Raw genomic sequence first — 16,447 nt, 5'->3', positions numbered from 1 at the left:
ACTTGCCCAATGTTTTATTGATCTTGTAGATCAGTGACTGGTAATCTTCTGGGGGTCAAAATCAATTTTGAGAATTTAATGAAAGTAATAGATTCTCCATCCAGAAAACTTGAATGGATAAGAACTTCTATTGGGAGAGAAAATGGTTTTTTTTCTTTGACTTATCACTCAGTTGTGCATCATTAGTGTAATACCTTATCAGTCTCTGAATACTAAAGATTTCTACCAATATATTTACTAGGGAAGTTCTACCTGAACCACAAGTTCATAAGTATAACTTCAAAATAAGTCATACCCTGGAGATTTGCTTTATTCCTCCTTTTACCTAAAAATATCTTCAGCTCTAAAGTTTACAAAAGTAAAACTAAAGAAATCTATCACTAAATTAAATGTTCTAAAACCTTCTTGTCCCTCTTATATCCATGACTTCATCCCTCTTCCATGACCATCAATTTTTCTAATCTGCTTTGTATCCCCCCAAAATGTGACCTAACACTCCACTCCACACCCCTTCTAAGTTTTCCTCCTGAATTCTCTGAAATTCCTGGTCAGTAAATACTGTATCCTCAATGTCTACTCTCCCCCTTGCTGTAAATGAGACTAGGTTACTCCTAAGAGCATTTATTCAATCTTCTCAATAGAGCTGTTGCTCTTTTCTCACATATCTAGCAGGCAAAAGGATTAAAGGTAGATTATTCCTCCAAGCTTTGTCTTACAACCTCAAATCATCACCCTCTTCCTTCTGTTGCTTTGAAATTCATGCCTGGAGCTATGCTAGTTGCTTTCCTCTTACAATATTACCATTTTCTTATCTCCCAGTTACTCTTCATTCTCTTGGCCAGCATTAGATCCCAGACCCTAGATAAATTTCTATTGTGACAGGAACTTTATTGCCGCTTTGTGGCAGGAACATGATCAGGGACTCAGCAGTTGGGGAGCAGGTTTGCAGGGCAAGTTTCTGTTACTTTAGCATAAATGCTTGTGCCATTTATTGAAAGTATACAGGCTAGTAAAAGCTGGTCATGGGACAATGTTACGAGGAGTAAGATCCAGAGGGTGGGATAAGAATAGGGGGAACAAAATTTTATGAGGAACAGGGAAGGGGACATACATCAAGAGCCACTTACATCAACAAAGTATTTGATTTATCACAGGCAGAGTTATCCTGAGACCACCATGGAGATAATCACGTCATCAGGTCAAAAGGGGCCTAAGTGTCCCCAGGCTGCCTCATGACAGGATCCCTACTCTGTGGGTAGCCAAGAGGTGCCCTGCTGTGACCTGCAGATAGCAGGTAGATCACAGTTACCCACGATTGGCCAGCTCATAGGAACCCACAAGTTTCTTCTTATCATCCCAACACTTTTGATTTTTCATGATGACATCCACAGGATGACCCACCATGCACCCCAGAGTCTCAAGTTCTTAACCACCTCAACTCTAGGTACTGTTCCCAGTAGTATTGAGTTTTAATTGACATATAATATTGCATAAGCTTAAGGTGCAAAGCATAATGATTTGAAATATGTCTAAATTATGAAATGATTATAATTTATTATCTATTATCTCACATGCATACACATTTTTTCCTGTGACAAGAATGTTTAAGTTCCATCCTCTTAGCTACTTTCAAATACATACCAGAGTATTGTTAACTATACTCTTGTTAGTAATACATTACTTTCCTAGAACTTATCTTTTTTTTTTTTTTTTAAAGATTTATTTATTTGTACATACAGAACTGGGGTACAGGCCAGAGGCTCAGGGGTGGTGAGAGGCTTCACCAGAGACAGAGTGGGGAGCAGAACAGGCAGATCTACGAAGTACACTGCTGAGGGGAGCAGCGGGCGGGCCAGGAGAGGTCTGCCACGCCATGTGGTCTCCTCCAGGGCAGGCGGGAATCGAACTCATGCGGAAGTGGCTTTAGCTTTTCAGTGCTGTGCTTTAACCCGCTGTGCCACCAGGGAGGGCCAGAACTTATCTTTTAAATGGAAGTTTGTACCTTTTGACAACCTTCACCGACTTCCCCTACCACCACCCATGCTTCATCCTTGACAACCATAAAGCTGATCAGTTTCTATGACTTTGAAATGTTTATATTTCACCTAAAAGTGAAATAATGTAGTATTTGTCTTGTCTTGTTCAGTCTGATTTCACTTAGCCTGATGCCCACAAGATCCATCCATGTTGTTGCAAATAGGATTTCCTTCTTTATTTTCAGCTGGATAGTATTCCATTGTATGCACAGGAGAGAGAGAGAGAGAGAGAGAGAGAGAGATAGCTCACATGTGTAAGTACAGAGAGATAGTCAGATGGTAAATAGATAAACATTTTATCAATTCATTCAAAGATGAACATACTCATACTTCAACGAATATGAAGGTTGCAGATATCTCAGCAGGAATGTGGTTTCATTTCCTTTGGATATATGCCCCTAAGTGGAATTGCTAGATCACAAGGTAGTTCTGTTTTAATTTTGTCATCAGTTTGAATATTGTTTTTCATCATGCCTGTACCAGTTTGATGTAATCCCACTTGTTTTTTACTTTTATTGCTTGTGGTGCCACATACAAAAAAAAAACAAAAACCAAGGCTGAATAATTAAGGTTTTGTCCCCCTATTTCCTTGTAGCGTTTACCTTGCTTTCCCCAGCCCAGCCTAGGTACCCATTTTGTATAGTAGTAGACAAAGAAGTCTGTTTATTTCTTCTAATGTGAAGTATAAGGCACTGAAGGGCAGATATAAAAAAAAAAACTTTTTAAGATTTATTTATTTATGCTCACAGAATTGGGGTACAGGCCAGAGTGTGGTGGGTGAGAGGATTTACCGGAGACAGAGTGGGGAGCAGAACAGGCAGATCTACTGAAACACACTGCTGAGGGGAACAGCAGGCAGGCCAGGAGAGGTCTGCCGCACCATGTGGGTCAGCTCCCTGGCCAGGGATCAAACTCATCATGCAGTAGCTTTGGAGAGCTTCATAGTGCAGAGATTTAGCCTGCTGTACCACCAGGGAGAGAGCCCTAGGAATAAAATTTTTAACCAAATTTTGCTGTTCTTTTCTGTTTTCTTTTGCAGGAAGACAACAAAACAGACAGGGCCTCTGCTTCCCCCACCCACACAGAGTCATTCCCATGGGTTTTCTCACTGAAAAGGTATTTATTTTTATAGGAAAGGCAATTCTGTAGCATCTGGGAGTTGAACCAGATAGGAAGACTTTATTTCATCCATCACAGGATTTTTAATAATTGTTTAAACCATCTTAGAAAAACACCTTTAGATGGTTAGTAGTTCTCTGAGGATATTGCTTCATGAGCAGTATAGAAAAGGTTATTACAAAATTGCTTAAATCTCCAAAAACTATATTTTTAATTTCCTAAAGTAAGATAATACTTAAAAAGCCTGGTTTTAAAATGAAGTTCAAAAAAATGTTAAATACAAAGCTACAAATACTACTTACCTTTGGTTCAAATAATAAAATAAAGGGAAGAGAAGGTCAATATTGATGTTTGCAAGATTTTTGAGGTGTAATTTCATGAGTAAAAATTATTAAAACCTTAGATTAGCCCTTTCTAATCAAAAAGTAATAGCACTTCGCTAAATTTTTATTGACTGCAATGTACATATAACATAATTCTCCAAGAATAAAAATTGATGAGTTTTGATAAATGTGTGCAACTGTGTGCCCTTCAACACAATAAAGATACAGAGCAGTACTGTCCTCAAGATGGATTCAGATTGGGGTCCATTCAGCCTGCGATGATGATGGAAAGCTGTACAGGCAAATATCATACTTGTTGACCACAATGACTATTGAATACTTGAGACATGACTTAGGACTGAGGATATGCATTAGTAACACTAATTTTAGTTCATTTAAATCATTACATGTGATGAGTGACTACTGTATTAGACGGGACATTGCATTTCCATCACCCCAAAAAGTTCCTGTTGGTATCATCTTGCAGTGTTACTCTAGTGCCCTCTACTGACAAAGGCCAGCACAATAACTGGGTGTGTTTAAAGATTGTAATTCCATTATTATACAGCACCAACTAGTGGGTTTGGAGCTGAGAACAAAGAAGACTGGACCAATTAGGCGTATGTTTAATTTTTATAAATTCAAATTTATCCATTTTTCTGCATGGTTTTGTGTCCTTCCCTAGAAGCCTTTGACTAATGAAGATCATAAAAATGTTCTTCTGGGCCCTCCCTGGTGGCGCAATTTGTTAAAGCACAGCACTATGTAGCTATCGCAGCCACTGCAGCATGAGTTTGATCCCCAGCCAGGGAGCTGACCCACATGGCACGGCAGACCTCTCTTGACCCACCTGCTACTCCCCCTCAGCAGCGTATTTCAGAAGGTCTGCCTGTTCTGCTCCTCACGCTGTCTCTGGTCAATTCTCTCACCATCAGCAACTCTGACCTGTACCCTAGTTCTGTTTGCGTAAGAGTGAAAAAAAATGTTGTTCTATTTAGAAGTTCTATACTTTTAGATCTTACTTTTAGGTCTATCATCCAAACTGTGCTCAAAATATTATATGGTATGAGATAAGGGTACAAATTATCATATATGTTGATATCCAATAGCATCAAGATTAATTGAGAAAACACTTATTCGTTCCATCACTGAATTATATTATACATTTGTCAAAAAATACTTGATCATTTATATGCATATGGTCTATTTCTGGACTCTGGCATATATATATATATATATCCTTATACCAATTACACTATCTTGACTACAGTAGCTAAGAGCTACTTCATTGTGGTTTTGATTTTCAATTCCCTGATGACAAGTGATGATGAGCATTTATTAGTGTGCCTATGGCCATCTGCATGTCTTCTTTGTAAAGGTGTCTACTTAGCTCTTTGACCCATTTTTAGTTATTTGCTTTCTTACAGTTGAATTGCCTGAGTCCTTTGTAAATCTTTGATACTAGCACTTTGTCAGACAAATATATCTGTATGATGTGCAAATATTTTCTCCTATTCAGTAGGGTGTCTTCATTTTTATGATAGTATTTTATTATTTTTGGTGATATTATAAAAATTATAAAATTGGATTCCTTTATTTCTTTATCAGGTAGTTTATTGTTAATGTATACAAATACAATTGAGTTTTGTATTCTGCATCTTTAGTAAATTCATGTCTTAGTTCTCATACTGCTTTGATGGAGTCTTTAGGATTTTCTGTATATAAAAATCATATCATCTGCAAACAAAGGTAATTTTACTTTTTCTTCTCTAACTTTGATGCCTCTCTTTTTTTTCCCCTAAATACTGTAACTAAGACTTCCTAGCTAAAATAAGTGGTAAGAGTGGACATCCTGGTCTTAGCAGGAAAACTTTCAATCTTTTACCATTGAATATATTTGCTGGAGTTTACAATAAAACAATTCCGATTATACAGACCCCCTTTTTTTTCACATTAGTATCATTGCTTAAATTCATGTTCCTTTTGCTTTCATATGGCAAAGGGAATTTTTAACTTAGAAAAAAAAATGCTTTCATAAAATTTGCTAATACAGTCCTCAGAAATAAAGTCTTCTAATCAGCACTTATAGACTATATATATATATTAAAGATTTATTTATTTATGCATACAGAACTGGGCACAGGCCAGAGGTGCAGGGGGTGGCGAGAGGATTTGCCAGAAACAGAGTGGGAAGCAGAACAAGCTGATCCACGAAGTACACTGCGGAGGGGAGCAGCGGGCGGGTCAGGAGAGGTCTGCTGCGCCGAGTGGATCACCTCCGGGGCAGGCGGGGATCAATTCATGCGAAAGTGGCTTTCTTAGTGCTGTGGTTTAACCAGCTGCGCCACCAGGGAGGGCCCTATAGACTATTTTTATGTAGCAAGCAGTGCATTAGTTATTTGGGAAACAGAGATGCTTAAATCAATAAAAATCTTTATTCATTATCTATAACAGAGTGTATCTGGAAACACAAGAAACTGTTGAGGATTAAATCTGGGGAGGGGGCAAGTTTTGAATCACCCCCTTTTCACTCCTTAAAGTTTGTATTCTACATCTATGTATTATTTTTAAAAGTTTAGTTTCCAAACTCCTATGTATTCAATATATCTTCTAGAAAATAATTTTGTAAAATGTGGTTGGTTTTTTCTCTCTCATTAACAGTTAATACATAGTGAAGCAAGTTAAATTCTAACAAACTTTTCTATTTGTTCATCTTAATTTTTTTTTTAACAAAGGAGCCTGTTGTTTACTTCAATTTGCCAACCAGCATAGTTTATTGTTGGTTATAGAGGCTTTTATGACCCTTAACCTGTTCTTAATTAATCATGATGGCTCCACAGGGAGGATTCTAGTGTGTAGCATTCATCTCCACTTGAAGATCAGCCTACTGGTACTTAGCATCAGTCTCCCAAAGCTCTCCCATGGCCCTCCACCGAGTCCTACTTCCCATGTTAATGTAGCACCTCAATCCCCATGTCTATAGAGATTATGAGACCATTATTCATTTAACTCCTTTGCCCCACAGCACCATCTCCATCAATGAGAGCTGTAACCAGGAGGAGCTCAGCAAGGTGCTAAGAAAAGCTGAAATGAATCCTCTGGGAATACTAAATATATTGAGACTAAGCACAGAAAGAACACCTGATTATCTACTGTTTCAGCTGCTTAAAATAAATTAAGATGATTATCACTTTCAGGTATGAGGAGAAAACAAAAGATGGCGACATATTACACAAGACATGTGCTGTGAGTGTATACAGGGGAGCAGTCTAACCCAGAGGGGCAAATGTCAAAGGCTTACTTGGGTTGTGGTCAATTTCAGAAAGGTCTACAGCTCTAGGTGCTGTATAGAGAGATTGAAGGAGGGTAAAACTGCAGAAAAGAACATTGAGGAGATTAGGTTAGAGCAGGAAGAGTAGGATAGAAAAGACAGACCAGATTTGTCATGCTAAGAAGACGTCTAAAATTAAGTAGCCAGGTAGAATCAATAGGACATGAAAACTGATTGGCTCTGGATACAATGGTTTTTAGTTCTGAATTATTAATAATGCTGGCTTACTAAGACTAATAGAAACAGCAGCTATTAGTAATACTGGCAATTTGGGATGGGAACAGTGAGAGATAGAATTCCAGATTTCTGGATTATGTGACTAGTAAATAGACATGCTTTCTCTGGCTAGTAATACAAAAGCAAACCAGCTTGGGTGAGAGGAAGAAGGGTAAGATGCTGAGTGAGAGCTGCTTGGGAAGCATCCTTTAAAAACAGGCCACAGGGCCCCCCTGATGGTGCAAAGGTTAAAGACACTGTTATCAAGCTGTCTGCAGCCACTGAAGCATGAGCTTCATCCCTGGCCAGGGAGCTGACCCACATGGCGCAGCAGACCTTTCCTGACCCACCTGCTGCTCCCCTCAGCAGTGTATTTCAGTAGATCTGCCTGTTCTGCTCCCTACTCTATCTCTGGTGAATCCTCTCAGCCCCCACACACACCTCTGGCCGTACTGTACCCCAGTTCTTGTATGCATAAATAATCTTTATAGAAATAAAAACAGGCCACAGGCTGTTGCATATCTGAAAACTGGTAGGGGCTGGTGAGGTCTAGAAATACAGATTTGTGAGTGGTCAGCATCAAAATAAGCACTGGCTTCAGAAAATCACAACTCATTCATTTATTTAGACAAAAGAACAGATGTAAAGATGAAAGGTTCAATTCTGGATCAGTTAAATTTGAGGTACTGGATAGGAATTTTATGTAAGCAATTAAATACAGAGACTGAACATAGACCTACATTTGGCCAAATTGTTCCAGGATTTAAAACCATAGGCAAGAATGAATGTCTCGGCCTATGACCAAGGACTGACGTCACTACCAGCGGAGGAGAATGGGAACTAAAAGCCAGAGAGGTAGGAAAGAAAATAGACATGTGGTCAGAGGATGAGAAAGATCCCTTTTCAGAAGAAAGGTATGAGTGGTTGTTTAAATACAGATAGTGAACATTCCCTTCTGGGGGAAGAAGAAAGGGCTTTGCCTAATGCCATCTTTGCCATTAAGAATTCAGCATCCATAGTCATATTCAGGCATATTACTTTAGATGATTAGATTTAAAACTATGAGGGGTTTATTTGGTGGAAGGGAAAAAGGGGAGAAAACTCTGGGACAAACCTTCTTTTACCTTTCATTTTCTACAGCAAAATGCCAGTGTCCCGCATTCTGTCTCTGGCGAATCTTCTCACTCCCCCTCCCCCTACCCACCCCACACCTATGATCTGTACCCCAGTTCTTGCATGCATAAATAAATAAATCTTAAAAAAAAAAGTCAGTGTCACACCAAAGCCTTCCCTGCTCCCTAGTTAGCTGTGAAGTGGTTGCATTCCTGTGGCTTCCACAACAGCCCTCAGACACTCTTGGCACTGGATGAGTTACAGGAAAGGCTCTGGCCTTTCTCCCTTCCTGAAAAAATAATGTTTAGACCCTTAATGAAATGTTTCTTGATTCAAAAATTAAAATTAACAAATTACCTAGTGTAATTAAGTAAATAGACCCTAAACTTCTCATGAGAAGCATCCGATCCCTCTAGTTCCCATTCCTGTTCTGCAGAGACCACCACTTTAGTTTTCTTGCCATTTCTTGATTTCTCAACTTTAGGCAGTAAATATCTATTGCCATCCTGCCACAGCTATGACCTCACATCAGCACCCACATTCTTCTCCTGCTACATTTTTTCTTTTATAACAGTTTATTTTTACATCATTTTGTACATTTTTTTTTCATCTCAACTGTAATCCCCGCGGGTTTCCCATCACCAAGTCACCCGTGTGCCATCACCATAGTCCGGTGCACGTCCCTCCCACCCCCGTTTTTGATCCCATTCCCCACTCCACCCCCGCAAAATGTCTCTGGTATATGGCTGTTCATTATTCTTATTATTTTCTCACCTGGCCCATTATACTCCTGCTATGAGTGAAACCATCCGGTATTTTTCTTTCTCTTTCTGGCTTATCTCCCTAAGCATGATCTTTTCCAGCTCCATCCAAGTTGCTGCAAAAGACATGTGTTTCTTTTTTTTTTTGGTTGCTGAGTAATATTCCATTGTATATATGTACCACATCTTTTTAATCCAGTCATCTACTTTTGGGCTGTTTCCATGTTTTTCCAATTGTAAATAAAGCAACAATAAACATGGGGTGCAGGTATCTTTTTCAATCAGTGTTTTTGTGTCTTTTGGGGTAGATACCTAGGAGTGGGATTGCTGGGTCGTAGGGAAGCTCCATGTTAAGCAGTTTAAGGAATCTCCAAACAGTTTTCCATAGTGGTTGTACTAGTTTGCATTCCCACTAGCAGTTCTCCTGCTACATTTTTGAGGCTTAAAATGTTATGTTTATTTATTGCTTATCATTGTAAGTATGAATGATTAATTAAACTGCTCTCAATTCTCAACACAATCTTTTGACTTCACAGTTCACCAGCTGAGGATACTGACATCTCCTCCCCCTACTGCTACCTAGCCCCCCCTCTACCTGCTGATGAGAGCTACCACATTGCTTTTCCATGTTGAAGGCTGACACCACTGAATATTCACGATGGAATACTACTCAGCCATCCAAGAAGATAAACTCAAGCCATTTACATCAACCTGGATGGAGCTGGAAAGGATTATGCTGAGCAAAATCAGTAAGAAACAAACAGATAAATATCAGATGGTTTCAGTTATGTGTGTAATGTGAGAAATCAAACAAAGGGTCAGGAAAAAGACAAAACTGACCACATATCTAAGGCCCAGAGCGGGGAGCAAGAGAGGCCAAAACAGGGGGAGCAAGAACACAAGGGAGTATGGTGATGGCTCACTGGTCTGTGGTGGTGGGAGAACTGCGGGAATTACAACTGAGGGGAGAAATCACATACTGTTCAAAAATTAAGTAACAAAAATGTAACAAAGAAATAACCTTTAAGAAAAAAACCAAGTGGGTACCACTGATCTTTTGTTCTGTATTCACAATTACATGTTCCATACTTTTCTAAATGTAGGCTTCTCAACTGAAGTGGTTTTAAAACCAGGGCGTTGGGGCAGAGCGACTTTGCAATTATTTGGTTGAAAGGGACATTCCGATATAGTAACCGGATGCAGCCATCGTCAAATGTAAAAATTCTCACTTTTTAAAAACAAGGACTAAAAATGTACCTGACAAATGTTCATAAGCATCACTCTACCCCTGGGTCCAGAGGGCAGGAATGGGATAAGCGTATTAATGACATTCATGGCTTGGTTTTAAGAAGACAAATGTTCAGAGAGATGCATGAGGCCACCTCCTCAGGATGTCACCTCCCTTCTGTCCTCCCCTATACACATTTTGTCAAGGCCTAGATGCAGAGGAAAACATTGGAAATCAATTATCTCCTGAATTTGGAACAGACTAGGCATCTAATCTAAATAAGAATAATAGCAAAACCTCACAAGAGAATATGTCTAGCAATGTAAATAGCCCTCTGGGGAAATGGTGTAAAAATTACAAAGAAAAACGTTTTATAACAAATGAAATCCAGGGCCCTCCCTGGTGGTGCAGCACAGCACTAAGAAGCTAAAGTCACTTCCACATGAGTTTGATCCCCGCCTGCCCCAGAGGTGAACCACATGGCGAGGCAGATCTATCCTGACCTGCCTGCTGCTCCCCTCCGTAGTGCACTTCAGTGATCTGCCTGTTCTGCTCTCCACTCTGTCTCTGGTGAATCCTCTCACCACCCCTGTACCTCTGGCCTGTACCCCAGTTCTGTATGCATCAATAAATAAATCTGAAAAAAAAAAATGAAATCCAGCCTGGAAACACCAGTGCTTAAATCTCTTCAATAAAATAAAAACTGTTGAAATAAAACACTATAATCTCTCATTTATCCCTGGTCTTCCAAGAAAGCTGAAAAGTGTCATTGTTCTCTCTTTACACAGACCAGCCCACCATCAGTTGAAGGGACTTCCTCAAAGCACAATAAAAGTGTTAAAGGGCTGCCACTGGAACCTAGTTCCATAAAACTTGAAATCTGGTATAAGACAAAAGTCAGCATTGGATCCTGTACCACAGATTTTAACTCTTAAAAAAAAAATCCACTTCATACCGCATTTTGATAAAAGTACATAATTCTGTAACACATCTCGCAAAGTCTGCAATGTGATGAGACTTCAGAGTATTCGACAATTTATTAAGTTAACTGCTCTCCTACAACAGTCAATACTGTACTAGATAAAAATTTATCCTCTCCAAAAATAAAGGAGTGTGGTCGCTCCTTTGTGTAGACATCAGCTGCATATCAGCAGCCAATGTATTTTTGGAAGAAAAAATGTTTTAAAGCGGAGAGTGCAGTAGTTGTAGAATTGTGTAGAGTGGGGATTGACTTCCAAGTGAGCGTGTGAGGCTGTAAATTTGTTTAAGCCCACTCAGAAAGAGTACTGCTGCTTCTGCTTAATTCTTACCCAAAACAAAATTCCTGCCCAAATTAAGAGTCCCTTGACCAGCCAACTCAGCATCATAGCAAAATCAATCAAGCTTTAGATATTACATCAAACAAGAATTGCTTAGCAGGCAACCTCCATATCAGGTAGGATCTGACATTTAATACCGAACTCCAGTGGGAGACTCTGGAGGAAGTTAATATGGAAAACTCCAGGAACTTCTGCTCTGTTCAATCAGACCATAAATTCACACACACAAGAAATTGGAAGCTTTGAAATCAAAAAGGCAGAAATAAAGAGAAAACTGCTTTGGAGAAACAAAGGTTTTAGAACAAGCTGTTGCGCTGACACTGAGCTGCCATGGAGGTTCAGATGCAGAGATGAGAAGCAGAGAAATATTTGACACATGAGGATGGCTTTAAGTTTTGCTGGGCTGTGCAAGTGACAGAGGCCAATCCCAGTGAGCAACGGAAGAAACCCCTGTGTGTGGTCAGGGACTGCTGAAGGAGTAGCTCCCGCTAGCTCAGTGATGGCCACCTCTGGTCAGTTAAGGTGAAGGAGTAAGAGCAATTATTCTAGGAATTAAAGTAAAAGTAATCCTCTTGGTGACCTCAGTAAGCTGTAACATATTAAAGACAAAACAAGGGTAGCATCAATGGATTAAAATGCCACATGTACACACAATGGAATAGTATTCAGCTATTTTTTTAAAAGACGAAATCATGCTATTTGTAACAACATGGATGGGATAAAGCATATTATGCGGCGAGAAATAAGTCTGAAAGGGAAAGACAAATACTTAATATGGTATATCTACCACATACAGAATATCTACTACTACTACTATAGCATAGCTACTGTATATGGTAGATATGGTAGATAAAGAAACAAAGCAAATGACTGAACAAAAGCAAAACAAATGCTTAAGCTACAAGGACCAAATACTGGTAGCCAGAGGGAAGGAGGAAGTGGGTGAGTTAAGTGAGTAAAGGGGGGACCCTTTGGATGATGATGAATGGAAGTTGTCTATTGCTGGTGAGCACAGTGTAGCATTCACAGATGTTGACTGATAAGGCTGTGTACCTAAACTCTACATAATGTTACAAATAAACGTTATTTCAAATTGGAGAGGAGGGCAGGGAGGCAAAAGGCAGGGCCTGGTGTCTTACTGTGTGTAAACATTCACATGTGAATGTCAACAGCCTGTGGAAGGGAACCAGACATTTTCTTCCTAATGCCACAACCCAGGGTGTCCTTTCTTTCTCATGACTGCTATGGGAATCTGCCTTTCTTCCACCACACTGAGTTAAATTAAATCCTTTAATGGATGAGTTGAATAGCATTTTTCACTGATAGGCAAAAATCTTGCTTCTACCCAATATGTTACCCAATATGTTCAGAAAATGACCAAATTTGTGCTAGGCACAAATTTAACCTGACATGGCCCAAACGAAATGACAAGTTTGAGGATGGGAGGACAAGTTACATGGGGTGCCTTTGTTCCATTCATAAGAAGAGCTAAGATCTACACAGCCTCTTGCCACCCGACCACTTTGAATCCCGCTGTGATTCCTTACCCCTCTAGAAGGATTATACAGAAATAGCTTTAAAAAACAACCTCTTTGTAAATGACCTACTACACCCTAGTCTTTTGCAAATCTCAGAACTCCCATGTGTGGCTATGGAGTAAATGGGGGCCAACAGAGGTGTGCTCAGAAGACCTTGTGATCCAAGGTTCACCTAGTCACTCATTCAGAATTACTTTTATTGAGAAGGTACTATACACCAGAATAGTTCTAAAAACGAGGAGACAACAACCCATGGGCAAAGCTTTTATATTCATGAATTTTACATTGGACTGGGAGAGATAAAGACCATAAACAAGAAAATAATGAACAAAGAACTTCAAGGAGCAGTAAGTACCCCAAAATGGAACAATGGTTAAGGAAGGGGGGGCTGTTGGGGGTGGGAGGAGGATGTGGGAGTGCGTGATGCTGGTCATTTGTTTCAGAGAAGCTGATCTGTCAATGATCTGAAGGAGAAGCCAAAAGGAGTGTGATTTTCCTTAGAAGTACGGTGGAAAGCCATGGCCAGACTATGAACAGAGAGTGAAACGACGGGTGATGTCTTTTAAAGATCACCCTAGTGCTGCAAGAACAGACTTGGTGGTGAGGGCAGGAGAACATGGGGACTACTCACATGCTGTTGGTTGTATGGCTGTGGGATTCGTGGCTGCTGGTTTTGCAGCATTTCTGTTTCCAGGGCTGAGTGACAGATGCTTCTTTACAGTCGCTCACAGAGACTATGACTGAATTCCTACTCTACCTTCTATGGAGAGAGACTACTGTACATTCTGCAGGGCTCAAGTGTCAACCCCTGTGACTACAGTCAAAGCTGTAAGGATAACCCTGGTTGCAAGAGAACAAACCCCTACAGAGCTAGAACAGTTCCCAGATGAAAGTGGAGGGGTGGAGTAGTTACTGTGCATTAAGTAGGCATCCAAAAAGAGTTTTCTTCTACTTTATACATAAAGGGCTCCCTAGAGCAAGAACTGCCTAAAGGTAAAAATTGTTTCTGTGTGAAAAACAAATTGCCTCCTATAAGAGAGTTCTGAATTTCAGAAGGCAACCCAAAAAGAAGAAAAGGCCATGTTCTTTCAACAGGGGAAACACAGAGCAAGTAAAGAGGTTTCCATGCTGTTAATTACAAGTTTTGGGCAGAATGTGATCAATGGCTCACAAGGTAATCAAGTGTGAAACAGAAGAGATAGGTAATCTCAGCGCTCATGTGCCTGTGAATCCAGAGGCACTGGCTGCGCCCAGCCACTCCGAGCAAAAAAGATAGTGAGCTGCCTCCTAACAAAGACAACGCAACAGTGAAGAAAGATGAAGTTGAGCCACATTCACAAGCATCTTAAATTTAGTAAGTGCACAGGTAATCTTTCAATCTTCACTTGAAAGGTGAGTGAATTTCAATCAATTATGACACTACCAAAAAAAAAGGATTATTCAAATTAACTTCATGGTAACAAGAAAACAAATTGATAAGGTTCTCAATTGTTTTTGCCTTAAACAGAGGATTCTGTTTCCTTGAATCACTCTTTGAGGAGACAAAAGAATTTTTAAATTTTGTGAACACAGAAATTCGTAGAAGTATGCACCAAGTTTCGTTTGCAGCTAATGCTTGCATTTCCCAAAATACCAAAATGAAAACGAAGATTACATTTTTTTTCTTTATATGTCACTTCTGGAGAGGAAATGTCTGATTGTGTTTTAACCTACTTATCTAAATACAAGCAAAGATCCGTGTATACACACATTTGAAACACCATTATTATTATTACATAGACTACATGCTGAAATTTAAATTGAGTAAACACCACCACATAATAAATCATGGCTGAATGAACTTTGAATAGTTCTTGGAACAACTAATGTAATTCTAAAAACAATGTACAACTCTCATTACTTGCCAAGAAGTACTGCTTCCTGAGGGACCCCACTTGGAAACCATTAATTAATAACGGTCACTAATGATAGTGAGGGCCTTTGAGAAGTACGTGGTGTCCCACCAAATACTGTCCGGACAAGCGGTATAATTTGATGAAAGGCTCTATTTTAAAGAGAGAGTAAAGGAGAGCTGTTCCAAATACTGTGTAAGGAATCTCACTGGGACCTGAGTCATCCAGCAGCAGCAGTTCTGTGAGTTTAGCTTTTAACGAAAAACTGCAGGGCTGGTCCTCCTGTTTCCTTCTAGGTGAAAATCCAAGGAAAGGAATTTCAAAGGCTTGGTCTTGACTCTGAAAGTGGGACCCATTCTTATCTCTACTCTACAGCTATGAAGTCTATATCCCAAACTGGACTAAAGAGCTATTTTTTTAATAGACTTGCAAGGTGGAAAACCAGGCTTGGAAGCCATTGCTCTAGCGGAAAAAATAGAGGCTAATATTGACAGACTTGGTAGCTGTGTGGTGGTGCTGTGGTGCTAAATGCTCAGGAAGCACTAGGTCAGGAACAGCATTCTAGGCCTGACATTCCCCACACCTTTCCCCTCCCTCTCAAGAATTAAGACTCACCCCTCACTCCCAACCCTCCTTACTTAAAACATACAATTGGAAAACTCTCAAGTGAAAATCAGATCCATCCAATGACATGAATGATTTATTTTATACTGGCTTAAGGCTTATGAACCTTTATAGTAATTCATTTTCTAGGACTTTAACACAAAGAGGATCACTGACATGGTTTCCCTTTAAATGTACTTTATATTCACGTTGTCCTGTTTTGAAAAGTATCACACTTAATTTGTGACTCCTTCATTCTTTGTTCATCGATCTTTTAAATTACAGTGCCATAACTAACCAAGTCGCCAAAGTGGTATTACGCTCATGACCACTGAGAAGAGAAAGACTACAAAGTGCAGAGTATTACCACAGTAATATTTACAGATGCAAAGTTCAGAGATGTCAACAGTGAAAAGCTGGGTGTAATTTTATTTAACAGAGCACGTAGACCAATAGAATCAGAAGCTGTGGTGCTGGGATCTTGCAATCTATGTTGTTACAAGCCCATCAAGGTAAAGCTGGCATGTGGTTTGAGGGCCACTGCCTTAAATATTGAACTTTCTTTTTTTGGCAAACTGCCATGTTTTCCAAAGAGATTTATACTTGGGAAATACTGCTATTTCAAACTCTAGCTTCTGGAGTCCTGGTTTAAGTAAAATAAGGAATCACTACCAAAGATTAAATCCAATACCTAACCATTTACTTTGTTATTTGCTAAATCAACATGCCATAAAATATTTTTATCAATAAAAAAAGTCTTCATTTGCTGAGATGCAACACTTACCAGCCTATGGTGCATTTAAAATACATGTTTTCACATTTGGAAAAAAAAAAGCAGCGACCCCTTTTGTCTTCCAAATTGTCTGGATCTGCACTACCCAACAGGTAAGCCACTAGCCAGTCACTCAAGGCTATCTGCATTTAAATTGACTAAATAAATTAAAAATTCAATTACTTTACCCACACTT

This window comes from Condylura cristata, unplaced genomic scaffold, assembly GCF_000260355.1.
Source record: "Condylura cristata isolate star-nosed mole 26May11 unplaced genomic scaffold, ConCri1.0 scaffold00005, whole genome shotgun sequence".
NCBI classification, from domain to species: Eukaryota; Metazoa; Chordata; class Mammalia; order Eulipotyphla; family Talpidae; genus Condylura; species Condylura cristata.
The sequence above is the reverse complement of the archived record's forward strand: the minus strand, read 5'-3'. Positions refer to the sequence as shown.